Raw genomic sequence first — 14,677 nt, 5'->3', positions numbered from 1 at the left:
TAGATAAATAGTTGACATTAACAGACATGGATCACATTATTGCAACATTGTTACAATAGAGTTGTTGTTCAGTTGAAAAGTCCAGAAAGAGGTATATGTAAGACTTTTTTCCCAGTCCAAGGTGCTCTATCACTTAACCGACATGCCCACATTATGTGCCTTGACATATTTGCAAACCAATTTATTCATGTTTATTTGAAAGAAGGTTGTCCAATACCACTGCCGTGCACAAAGTGGAAGATACACAAGATCGGTGAGACCAAAAAAATGGGAATTTGTGTTTATGGATAAACAAGTTTTGTTCCAAGACCTCATGGCTGAGTTAGAGAAACTGTCGAAAAAACCAACTAATCATCTCAATCCAATTTATTATGATACTCCCACTCCTGAAAAAGCAAAAGGAGAATTTAAAGTTATTGAAGATGAAGATGATTCAATTTCACTAGCTATAGCTAGATAATCTATAACACTTTTTTGTCGGTATTCATCCTTTTTTTATCGATATTACACCGACATCTTTTTTCCGGCCAATATGTAACTTTTTTTAAGCCAAAAGAAATTAAATTAAAAAAAGAGACCAGAAAGTACATGACTTTTATATGGTTATTATTGCTCACATTTTATATAAATATATGTCTCAAATTATTCAACTATTTATTTTATCTTCATTTGGTTTTCTTTTAATTTGATACTTGTTATTCCATAAAATTTTGTGAGGTGATACATGTCTGAAGATGCACAATTTGAAGCTCATGTCCGATACTCCACCTTCTGGAGGACAATTAAGGTTTTTTTAACCCCCAATGACAAGTAGGATGAGTTGAAGACACAACTTAACAAATACTTTCTCCATCTTGGTGAAAATCAAACAACGTTTCATGTATTTGTACAGGTGCCATACCTAGATCTAGGGGAAGATAAAGATGAAGATATGTGGAAGACATTTATTTTCCACAGGTTATTCATGATGATGACGATGTAGAATACATGTTTAGGTTAATGGTTGAAAATAATAAGTTACATCTTTGTGTCTTCTCCAACTAAGATTTAAGCTTTTTTATGTATTGAAGTGTAATATGTTTGAAAAAATCAGTAATGTGGCACTTTTAATGAATTTTAATCTTTTGTGTAACCTGTTCGTAATGGTGAATTCTTGTAATTTGGATCAATTATGAATGATTATGTAATGATGTTGCTTATGAGTGAGTTTTGCTGTTGAAAATGTTGTGTCATTGCTGAAAATTGTGTTTGTAGTTTACAGTTCATTAATGACCTGTTTTTGAAACATTAAATGATGTTCTGCAGCATACCAGAACTCAATGACAATTAAATGTAGTTGGACCAATACAAGTTAACTATCGTTGGGGTAGGGACAGTTAACTCACGCTGAATACCGAGCGGCAGTTAACTGTCGCTGGGGTTCATTTTGTAACTCTGCGGTGGGAATGAGCAAAAGTGAAAGGGGGGAGGAGCAATTTTCTTTTCTATTTTGCAACTGGGCCTAGATATATGTTGGGCCGACCCTAAAAAATATAATTGAAAAACTTAACCTAATACCAAAATCTCCTCCTTTGAACTCCTTATAAATTTTCTCTTAGAATCACTTTCATAGTATAAGCCGCGGCGCTTGGACTCGTCCTCTCGTTGTCTCGTTCATATATATTCTTACACAAATAACTTATATAATTGAATTGATTTTGATATGTAAGGGGAATACATTCTTTGTGATTTAATTTCATTCAAATTAATTTCATATATATGTCACTTCTTAGGGCATTCATCTTTTTCTGCCATTGATTGTATCTATTTTTTTTTTATTGTTTCTTTTCTATTATTTAATATTATGTTGTTACTTGTTTACTAGATCTAACACAAGGTGACATAATCTGATTGATGGAATGACATTTCAGGATTCATTGAATGGAAATCATCGATGTTGCCTTGAACTGCTACAACTTAGCTGTTATGGTTTGTTCCATCGTTCGTTTCTATAGCGTTGGAAACAAATCTTCGACGAGTGTGATTTCTTTGATTAATTGCATATGGAAAAATGGTAAGCATATGAATGAAAACATGATTTTTTTCTTAAAGTATAATAATTATGAAATTAAGACATAATATTCTTCGTCTATCATAGTTTGTTTTGAATTGATTGATTTAGTCGGTGGTTAGTAATGTTTTATATTTTGTCTCGATTTGATACTTTTTTAATTTTTTTTATCTATTTTTCTAATTATTTTAGTAGGTAAAATTTATAAGGAGTAATTCTCCGCATTATATATAAGTACTATCTATGTTTTTTTATTTTATTAAATTCGTAAGTGATGTATAAAACGTGGATGTAAATTAAAAATATTATTCTTCAGAAGAATAATATTATATATAAGTATAGTGTTTCATAATTGTTTCTAACAACATTGTATTTGCAAGGGTAATATTGTCTTTACCAAGCACAAAACCCTAACCTCAAGGTCACTGTATGAAACGGGTCATTCATCATTGTTGTGAGTATGAAAAGTGAACGATGAATCAATCGTGGCTGTTAAATTAAGGGCTTCGGTATTGAGGTTAGTTATGTTGACGGAGTCAAGATAAATGCTTGGGGTGTTGAGTTGAAAGATGGGTATCAAAAGGCTAAGAACAACTATGCTGATTTCTCAAAATAAATAAATAAATAAATAGCTATGTTGGCTACGAGGAAGAAAATGTAAACCAACATGGTCAAGGCAGCAAGGAAAATGTACTTCAACTCGGAATGAATGCTGCTTGAATGTTATGCGACGCAGAGGCTTGAACAAAGGTGTAAAGAGCTTGATCAAATGACGGATCTCAATTTATCGGATCAACGTTAGTTTTTTGAGTTTTAGTTTGAAGAACAATAATGGTTTATGATTCTGTTCGTATTTCTTGTCCAACTGATCACTCTGTTGTTCTAACTACTATAAAGTGATTCATTCATATCTAATTTTTTTTTTGACAGTCATATCATGTACAGCCAAAATTAGGTCTTATCCATTTGTATTTATAAGTTGCTTCTTTCAGATATATGAAAGTTTTTCTCAGTGTACCATATCATGCAAGACACATGATTGAAGTTTCACAAAATAATAAAACCAATTTTAATTACTACTATAGTTCAATCTTATACATGTCTACAAGCTTTTATATTCTTTGCAGTGGTTTTATTAACCCAAGAGTGATAATTAATTCAGGATTTGCACGTTATTGACCTTGAAACTAAAGATTAATTATTGAAAGAAATCTTACGATCCCGTTCCATTTATTTCTGTGTAATATATGCGCCGTGTCTGGTCTACGAGGGTGGTGAATTTCAATCCTGGCCTCCTTCGCTTCTATTGCTGGTCCAAAGATTTCAAAACCCAACATCTGAATTAGATGCACGCTCAAGTTTGGGTCTGCCTGATGAATCTTCCTCAGGAACACTGGAATAAGTGTACTCTCATTGAAATTGCTTCTGCTCTAGGAACCCCCCTTGCCATTAACGAGGCTACGCTGGCTCGGGTCTTTGGTATGTATGCTAGAATCCTGGTGGACATAGATCTCTCAGAGAAAATGTTTCATTCGGTTCTTGTTGAGAGGGAGGGTTTTGCTTTCCCCTAGATGTGGTTTATGAAAAACAACCTCTCTTTTGCTCTCATTGTAAGGCTATTGGGCATACTATTCAGAATTGCAACAAACTTTTGGCCATGGGTAAACAATCAGATCAAGGGCAATGTCAACATCAAAAACCCCAACACACTGCCAAAGGACCTGTCAATAAGTTCAATGTAACCAACAAAACAGTTCACAAATCTGTTATTCCTGTTAATGGTAAGGAGTATGACACTTTGAAGGCTCCCACTAAGGCACCACTTGTGAAGGAAAGGATGAGTGACAGGCGTGGTGAGGGAACACAACATGATAGTCCGAACTGCTTTGTGGAGAATTTAGACCATAATATGGTTCCAGATAGTGAGGATGACAACACTGACTAAGAGTTGAATACTTCAAATGATACAGTAAAAAATTTGCCTTTAGATAACTCATTTGCTATTCTACAGGAGTTGGAATCTTTTACAGAGGGGGAGGTAATAGGAGGAGACATGTCTGGTGGTGTTGAGTTGGCTCAGCCTGCCACACAATCTCGGTCTGCTATTCCTAAGTTAACTGCTGCTCCAGACAACCATGGTCATGGTAGGTCTGCCAAAGCTTTAACCACAGGTAATTCGCATATGAAGTCTCAGGCTCCTGGGTGGCTGTTCTCCCCCAAGCCTACTTCTGACTTAGATAAGCAAGCTGACATTTCTGGGAGGCAGGTTTTCCCCAGAGTCAGCCTTGTATCCCCTCCTATTACTTTGGATCCCGTTGTTGAGGTCCCCATAGCAACACATCAACCCATTACAAGTTATGATTCTCTGACAATTGATAAGCTCCCTTCAAACCAAATTAAGGTTGTTACTCCCACTTCACCAAATCCCTCAGTGGCGGCCCTCAAGGGTGTTCAAATCCTCTCCAAACATTGAGGGGACGAAGTGGATGAGGGAGCAGACCTTGAACCTGATGAAGCTGGTGCTAGCTTGATTACGACCTCTTGTGTTAAGCTTCCTGATACTGCCAAGCCCCAGGGAAAAAAGAAACAACCTGCAGCTTGTAACTTTAATGACTCATCTGTGGATGGTATCCTCACCCGATCCAAGAAGGGTTCCAACCATAACATTTCCTCATGATTTTGCTTTACTGGAACATTAGGGGTCTGGGAAACCAAGACACTCAATTGGCTTTTCTCAATCTTATAGCAACACACAAGCCTGATTTTCTTTTCCTAGCTGAACCCATGATTAATTTCTCTGATGTCCCTTTTTGGCTCTTGCAGAGGTCCCATCTTACTAAATTTACTCTTAATGCTCGTGACAATCAGCCCAATCTTTAGGGTCTTTGGAAGCCTCAATTTGACACAACCGTTCTATTCTCTGATGATCAGTGCATTGTTCTTTCTGTTATCTCTGAGAGCACTACTGTTTTTATTGCTGCGGTCTATGCCTCCACCTACTATGTCACCAGAAGAAAACTTTGGTTAGCTCTGCAGAATTTGTTGGATGTTCACAGTGGACCTTGGATTATGCTGGGTGATTTTAACTCTATTCTGGGATCGCATGAGAAGTTGGGGGCAGACTCCCTATTTCAGTTGCTTGCTCTGATTTTTTGACCTGGACCAACGCTAATCTTCTTTCTCATCTTGACAGTAAAGGTATCAATTACACTTGGACCAACAGAAGGCAAGGAGGTGCTTACATTTCTCAAAGACTTGACCGAGCTATTTGTAATAACGCAGATTTTGGCTTCTGGCACACTATTGATTGCAACGCTCTCGTTAGGACAGGATCAGACCACTGCCCTCTTCTGGTATCCTTATAAATTCATCCTCCATGCACTTTAATTCCCAGATTTAAGTTCTTCAAATCCTGGATTGCTGATAGCAGCTGCGCTGAGGTTGTGAAGGTGGCTTGGGACACTGTTTTCACTGGGTCGCCTATGTTTATTCTCCAACAAAAGCTGAAAGTTCTTAAAGGTCTCCTCAAAACTTGGAACATGGACATTTTTGGCCATATTCATCATAGGGTCTCATATGCCTCTAACAAGCTTTTCCAGGTCCAAACACTTATTGACCAGATGGGTTTCTCTAGCTCTCTTGCTGATGAGGAGTTGGCTTGTCTCACTGAATACAACAACGCTGTTAATGTGGAAAATGCTTTCTGGAAGGAAAAAGCCCGGAATGATAGATTCCTTGAGGGGGATCTGAAATTCTAGCGTACTTGTTTTGTTAAGTTCTGTCAGATGTTTAAACGTTTGCGATGTTCTGATTAATGTTCCAACATCAAGCGATAAACATAAAATAAAAACAAGAAAATAAAGTGCAGAAAAATAAAGAACACAGGAAGTTTGTTGACCCAATTCAGCACAACACGCTTACATCTGGGGGCTACCAAGCCAGGAAGGAAATCCACTAGTGTAGTCCTTATTCAATAGCTCTCAGCAAACTCCTCGTTTACACTATATGACCTAGGACCTACCCGTATAGACTTCAACCTAGGAACTCCTAGATCTGAGATCCCATCTCACTATCCTAATGGCCAGTCACTGCCCTAGTGACCTATCAGACCTCAAACACAAAAAGATAGAAGTTACCTTCCAACACAAACAACCAAACCTTGTTTCACAACTTCGGTTTGATGCACAAGAGTATCAATACTCACAAACTCAGTCCTAAACAAGTATCACAGACGACATAAGAAGGAACACAGTAAAGATTCTAGACTTGCATCACAAACGATACAAGAACAGAATACATGAAGACTCAAACCCTAAAAATCTAACTTTTAGAATGACGACTTGAATAATCAATTAGGTCTTGAAGTCTTCCTTTTATACTGAAGCAGCTTGGGCTAATTAAATCGTTGGGCTTCAGTAAACTTGCAGATCGGTTCAGCAAACCTGCAAAACAGAATCAGAAACAAATCTGTAAAGTCATAATATGTCGGAACCTATTTAGAAACATTCCAAATCATAACAAATATTTCCTAAAATAAAATATCTATTTTAGAAATATTCCACAACTGATTCTCATAAGATATGCGCGTTACTTGGTCAGTAAGTAAAGGAAATATGGTTTCCTTAAAAGACAAAACACGCGCGTATAGATAAGGCAGAAACTCAGGCATATCGAACCGTGCCAGGATGTTGGAACATTGTATCCAACATCTCACAGAGCTGCCTAACCACATGCTGGAACATTGGTTCCAACTTACAGAACAAGGATATTTATGTTAGCAACAATGCAGCCAATCCAAATACCCAACAATCTCCCCCTTTGGCAAATTTTTGGCTAAAACAAATCAAGGCCAATACTTATGAAACAGAGGGATACAAAAGTACCATTCCTCCAAGAGCATGAACACACACAAATGAAGAAACAACTAGCACACAGAATTCAAAGAGACACCATAGATACACTTCCTCAAGTCATCACGAACACATATTCAAGAAGACGAAGTAGCAGGTAGTATCACTCTAGAAAAAGTAAAAGTGTGCATACATAGAATACCTCACAGATCTTCAATCACAGCTTGACCTGGCAGAGGTATTACACTGGATCAGAGACATGCAGCAGCAGATCAGAATAGTAGCATAGTCTCCAGAGCTAAGGAAAAATAAATTCCTAAGCTACAACTAGGGAACCTAAGTTCTTGTACAGAAAATGAAGAGAGAACCAAAACTCTCTCAAGAGCAGTGGAAAACTAAGTTCCAATGCTACAGTCAAGGAAGATAACTTCCAACACAGAAGTGGAGAGATGCAAGCTCTCTCAAGAGCAGTGGAAAATTAAGTTCCAGTGCTACAGACATAGGATGTTCCAACATCCTTTAGCACATCAGACAGGAGTACCTGTCACACATAGAGGCAAGGGAAAAAATAAATTTCCCATACCTACAGAGTACTGTCACTGACCAACCATAGAAGCACAGAAAACTAAATTCCTATACTTACATGTGACAGCCTTGGATGTCTTCAGAGAACTATCACCAATAGCATAAAGAAGTCAGGAAACACAAATTCCCAAACTTACAAGTGATAGAAACATATGTTTAATCTTCTGACTCAACATCCTTCACCCAGCTTGGACTAAGCACAAGCACACATAGAAGTATCACTCCCCCTGAATATATGAACTTATGAGTGACTACTTATGGGAACATTCCATTACTCCCCCTGAACACATGTGTTATACCCTAATTTTGGACCTAAAAATACTTGTTCAAAATTCTCTTTCATCTTTGATACATGTCTATTACTCTTGAAGAATTGCCAATTTGCTATTGTTTACACTGACATTTTACTCTGCTTTATCTCTCAACTTAGCTTTACAAATCTTTTCAACTGTGTATTTGACCACGTTTTCTTGCATTTCAAGTCATCCAAAACTTTTTCTTGCATTACAAGTCATCTGAATTGTCTCTGAGCAGTTGCATATCTCTCTGCATTTTGTTTCAATGTCATTTACAAAATTCATGAAAAAGGGTATTTTAGTCATTTCCTGTGTCCAAGCTCATTTTAGTCCTTTAAAAATTGTTTGAGTCTTTTCAGTTGTTTGAATAAGTTTTTATTTCAATTCCATGTCAAAATCCATTTCAAAAATTGCATTTGAAGTAATTTTGGGTCAGTGTAGCCCTTAGAGGCATTTTAGTCTTTTCATGTGTTAAAATTCTGTTTAAATTCTAAAAATTGTCTCCGAGTCTCGTAATTTGCTTGTATAAAGCTCTTGCTTTAATTCCCTGTTAAAAATCCGTTTTAAAATTGCATCTGAGTCATTTTGAGTCATTTTAGTCCCCAGGGGCATTTTGGTCATTTCACATGAAATTTTGGCAGAGAGAGGTTACTTTAAAGTACCTCATTTAAGTAATTGGTTCGTTTTAGTCCGTTTTGTCATTTTTAATCGTTTCACTTTACGTTTATTTCAAATTACATTTTTTAAATTCAATTTTATTAATTTTTGCATTTTAGTCCTTTTGTGTCATTTTGCATTTTGGTCCTTGTCTTTTATTATTTTGCAGATTAGTCCTTTTGGTCCAAATTTGCAGTCCAGTCCACGTGTCAATTTTTCATTTGTCCAAAGCGAGTTAGTTACAGTCCAGTCCACGTGGCAGCTCATTATTGGTCCAATTATCACATGTGTCAGCCTATAAAAAGCCAACTCATCACAGAGATCCACACACACAGTGCCACATCACAACTACACTGCACAAACAGATTCCATCTTTCTCTCTCTATTTCTCACGGATCAAACGCCACAAAAACCCAGAAAAAACTTCAAGAACAATGATGAAGGTTTGAAGAATCTTCAAACCCTAACCGTTCCAGAACATCAAAATTGCATCAAATCATCACCAATTTAACACTGAATCATCAATTCTCATCAAATTCCACCATAAACGAACACATTTAACCATAAAATTGCAACAAATCTGCAAGGTTCTCAGAGATTCGTTACAAATCATCATCATCGAACCTGCTTTCCTACATTTCGAGCTCGAATTCACCATTAAAGTGGTGAATCAGAACGATCACAGAAAAGCAAGAAGAAGAGGGAAAGAAAGATCAAATTCGAAGTCGAATCTGAGAAGAAGAAGAATTCGAAGTCCATCAGAAGAAGAACAACTGAAGAACTCACAGTTCCTTTCGTTCGTCTTACCTCCGACCTAAATACAGGTATCAGGCTCTTTTCCCCTTTTCTTTCGATTTTCCTTCATAAATCCAAGCTTCTCGCTTCGTATATGTGCTTGTCGTTGTAAATCAACGTAGATCGGAGTATTTTAGAAGCTTTTCTTCAAAGAATCGTTTAAAAAGAGAGGAATTAACGAAAAGTGCACCAAAGCCGTGAAAGAATTTCCCCGATCTACGTTGATTCGAGAACTTTTTTAGAAATCTAGTTTTGGAATCGAAGAGAGGAGAGAAAGAGCTCTAGGATTATGTAATTAGTTTTTGAGTCGGCATAGTTTGAAGCTCCGACGCGGCGGCGCCACCACCGGCCACCGCGTCGGAGAAAGGAAGAAGATGAACGGAATTAGGTCGGAGAGGAGAGTCACTTGCAGACTCTCTCTCTCTAGAACATTTTAGAGAGAGGATTGGCTTTTGGTTATGAGCATTTCCTTTTGTTTTTTCCTTTTATATGATCATATGCCTTCAACGTGCGCGTGTGTTACACGTCCTTGTTCCTTCGCCTTCACAACCGTTGATTGTGCTGTTTAATTACGTGTGCGGTCCTGATTCAACCTTATTGTGCGTCTGATTAAGCTTATCATGCGCTGCCTGGCTAATCGCCGTTAGATCTAGGGTTTTGAAGGGAATGGATCAATCCAACGCCTCTGAGGCATTTGGATGATCCAAACCCACTCAGGACTCTGGGCCTGGGCCTGTTTGTTGAGAATTTCGGGATCTTGCTGCCTGTTGCTATTGTTAACATTGTCTTTTGATATTTACACATCTGTTTCATCAAAAATCCTTTAAAAATTCCATAAGTTTTTTTACATGTTCTTGATATTTTTTCTTGACCCTTTTTTGTGATAGTTTTATGTGTTAAAGTTTAAGAAAGATATATGTAGAATTTTCTTGTCAATTTGTTTACCATTTTCTTAAAATTTGTGAAGTTTTTGTATAATTTGAGTCTAAAAACCCTTTGAGATCCTAAAAAAAATTTTTCTTACATGTTTCTTGTTAGTTTTGTGATAGCTCTATGATGATTTTGTATATTAAAGGTTAGTAAAAATGTTTGTGATGTCTTTCTTGATTATTTGTGATATTTAGTGTTAAAACTTGTGAAAATTGCATGACCTTGATCCAAATTTTTGAAACCTATTATTGATTGGTAACATGTGGATTTGTGATGAGTCTACATCTGTATTTGATGTGTTTTTTTTACTATATGTTAATGTGTTGTGTTTGATTACTTGTTCTACAAGTCATGTGAACATTTGTTTGTGAAAATAAGGTGTAAAGATAAGTCTATGAATATGCCATAACTCTTGGTTTGATATTTCTTGGTAATTCTCATGTCATGGCTGAAGTGAACCCTTTGAAAATTGTCATGATATGGGGAATTAGGAGCCTTGATGCTATGGTATATTTTAGATGTACTTTGCCACTTTTAGATTAGAAGTCTTATTATTTTTTGTCAAGTTTCTAAGTGATCCTTTTGGTTATAATTTTCAATTCCTATTTCTCCTTATGCTACTAACCATTTCATTTCATGTTTCATTCATTCATAAGCATTCCATACTTCATCTCTTCCTTCATCTTATTTCTTGCACTTTAAATTTTACCAAAAAAAATTAGAATGTAAAACTTAGGAATTTTGTAATATTTTTCCCTATGCTTTTAAATTCTTGCAAGACCATAGAATGTATCTAGGGTATGATGTAATACGGACAATGGACTCTAGTGATGTACACCGACACAAGCACCGACACATGCACACACAATACTGTTTTATCTTGGTTTTCGGGTGTCAAACATTGATTACGTTTGAACCTTTTAAACCGGTGATATCTTATTTTTTCTTGGGAAGGGAAAAAGTAAGCAAAACCCTTGAGAATCGAGGTCCGGGAGTTGTTTTCGCTACGGGAAGGTGTTAGGCACCCATAACGACTATAGTAACCTATAGGAACCGTCTTTAATTTCTACGCGCGCGCTTTATTTTTTAAATGCTATTTTGAAAGATGTTATTTAAACCTAAAAGTATTCTAAGTGAAGAATTGGAGGGAGAAGAATGTTTTTTTGGATTTTTATTTTAGTTGAATTGAAGGAATTTTGTTCCTTGCCTACGTACCCGATTAAGGGATCAAATCCACCGTAGTTCTCTTTCAAAAATGTTTTTGTTTTTTGTTGGTTGATTTTAAGTTCGAAAATGGGATTTGAAGAATAGAAAGAGGCCTCAAGGGCATGATAATTTAAGAAAAGGTGAGGTTGAATTAGTGGATTGCAAAAACAAGTCAAAGTATGATTAAAATGTGTTGAAATTTGATTAAGAAAATAAAAGGAAAATTCAATGGGGTTTTGACCCCAAGGTTTATTATGAAAAATGTTTGAGTGAAGTTGTTCATATTTGTTTGAAAAATGGTTTTTTCCTAAGCATAAGTCCTAGGCATTCATCTAAACATACAATCCTAAACATACATCTAAACATGCATATTCTAGCTATATTATAGTGATGTGTGTGCATGTGTCGGTGTTTGTGTCGGTGTACATTATTAGAGTCCATTGTCCTTTACATCACACCCTAGATACATTCTATGGCCTCTTTGCCAAGAAATTAAAAGCATGAAAGTAAAATATTACAAGAATTCCTAAACCTTTACATTCTAATTTTGGTACAAATTAAATTGCAAGAAGAATAGAAATGAAGATGGGATGAAATGGAGATGCTTATGAAATGATGAAACATGAAATGAAAGGAGTTAGTAGCACATGACAATATCAAAGGAAATAAAGCAAGAGGAATACTAGAATATAAAGGATGGAAAATAAAGGCAACATGAGTGCAAATATGTCTAAAATTCATTCATAGAATGCAAGAACCATATGACCTATAATTCTCACATTCCAATGCATTTTTAAAGGTTTAGAAACAAGTCTTGGAATTGGAATTAAGGCAACATGAGTTACTTGGCATTTTTAGAACAAATTTTAAGCATATTTACATTATTTAACTACACAATTAACTTGTAAGCTAAGTAACTAATCAAGATTCATACTCATGCATTAATATCAACACAAACAGTAGTTAAAACTCCCTCAAATCAAGTGGCATAGGTCACAAGTGTTCATCAAGCAATAGGATTGAAATCAAGCAAAGTTTCATTCACTTTTAGCACAAAATATGACAAAAATAACAAGAAAATTAACACCTTATTTTTTAACCAATTTTGACAAGTGAAAATTATCACAAAATGCTACAAAACTATCAAGAAACCTGTATGAATTTTTTTGGAATTTTATAAAGGTTTTTTGGACTAAAAAGTGCAAGAAAATTGCTAATTCTAACAAAAATAAGGAAAAAAATGCTATACATATTCTTTTCAAGCTTTAGCACGAAAAATGTCACAAAAATGTTAGAAAAAATGTCAAGAACACATAGGAAAAAATTTAGAAATTTTTGTGAAGAAATTTGGACAGGTAAGGGTGCAAATAGCAAAATTACAGCAAGAAACATGCAGGACAGGGGGTGTGTATAGCAAACAGGCATAGCAATTGGTTGTTGGGCCTTAAGAGGCCACTGGAGCGGGTATGGAGCGGGTATGGAGCGGGTCAACCGCATCCATGGGTCTTGGACACATATATAATGGTTTTTTGACTCTTTTCTTTCATTTCCATCCACCATTTCTCTCTCTAACTTCCAAACATACACAAAAAGCTCTCTCCTCTCTCTAACCAAAGCTTCGCCGGAGAAGATGAAGGGGAGGCGGTCCGACGCGGTGGTTGGCCGGCCAAAGTGGCGGCGCCACCGCGTCGGAAGTTTAAACTTCTTTTTTTCAAAAATTTTTTAAGCCAAAACGTTCCTCTTCATCTTCTCTTCCTATATCCATGATTAGTTTCTTCAAGAACGTACAAAAACGGCCTAGATCTACACTTCAAGTTCCGAAAATTTTCAAAGAGAAGTGAACTATGTCAAATACGCGACGGTGAAGAGAACGGAAACGAGTACCTTCGCTCAAATCGGAGGGGGAACGCCTCGGGAGAGAAAACGCCGGCGCACAAATTCGAACTCGTTCGTGTATGCTCCGATCTGGACTGTTCTTGCTTCGCGAAACTAACTTTGATGTTCTTTTTCTTGATTTGAAACCGTTCCAACTCTTTTTTGCTTGCGTTTTCACTTAGTTTGCCGCTGGAATCTGAATTCGGTGGCGTTGTTTGTAGTAGTTTGCGATGAATTTGTGGCTGAGCTTGTGGCCGCTTGCGATGAGCTTGTGGCTGTTTGAGTTCGAAATGCTTGAATTCGATCTTGTTGACACTTGATGATGATTCTGGTGTGAGTCTTGATGGTTTTGGATCGATGAGATTCAGTGTTCTGGAAAATTTGTTATGAATGTTGTTGAAGGTTGAAGATGAAGATTCATCTTCGTTCTTCAATGTTCTTCAGGATTTGTGTGAATTTTCGGTTTTGATTTGTGAATGGAAGAGAGAGAAAGACTGTAACTGTTTCTGGGATTTTTTGGGGAATGTGCAGAATGAGAAAAAATTGACCCTTTGACTGATGAGGTGGCCTTTTATAGGCTGCCACTTGTGATGATTGGACCAATAGGATAGTGACACATGGACTTGTAAATGTAACAAACTTTGACCAGCTCTAACTGCTTTGACCTGTGGGCCCTTTCTGCAAAGAGGACAAAATACAAGGACTGGACTGCAAATGACTAAAAATAAAGGACTGAAATGCAAAAAATGACAAAAAAGGACTTAAAAGTAATTAATAATAAAATTGGTAAAAAACGTAATTTGGAAATAAACGTAAAGTGAAACGATTAAAATTGACAAAACGGACTAAAACGAACCAATGGCCTAAATGAGGTACTTTAAAGTAACCTCTCTCTGCCGAAATTTCGTGTGAAATGACCAAAATGCCCCTGGGGCTAAAACGACTAAAAATGACTCAGATGCAAATTTTAAAATGGATTTTTAACAGGAAATTAAGCAAGAGCTCATACAAACAAAGTTAAAAGACTCAGAGACAATTTTTAGGATTAAAGCAGTGACTTGGCACTTGAAATGACCAAAATGCCCCTAGGGGCAAAAACTGACTCAAAATGACTTCAAATGCAAGTTTTGGAATGGATTTTGACATAGAATGAAACAAAGACTTATTCAACCTATTTGAAAGGACTCAAACAAAGTTTTGAAAGACTGAGAGAAATTTGACATAGGAAATGACTAAAATACCATTGCATGTAAATTTTGCAAATAACATTGAAATAAAATGCAGAGAAAGGTGCAATTGATCAGAGACAGTTCAAATGACTTAAAATGCAAGAAAGAAGAATTGGATAAGTATTTTTAGGTCCAAAATTAGGGTATAACAGCTGCCCCTATTTAAGTTTCTTTGTCCGGAGAGTCAGAAGACGAAGTCTTAGC

Source organism: Medicago sativa, chromosome 8, assembly GCF_051527215.1.
Source record: "Medicago sativa cultivar Bolivia chromosome 8, Bolivia_mono, whole genome shotgun sequence".
Lineage (NCBI taxonomy): Eukaryota > Viridiplantae > Streptophyta > Magnoliopsida > Fabales > Fabaceae > Medicago > Medicago sativa.
Note: the sequence above shows the minus strand (reverse complement) of the source record.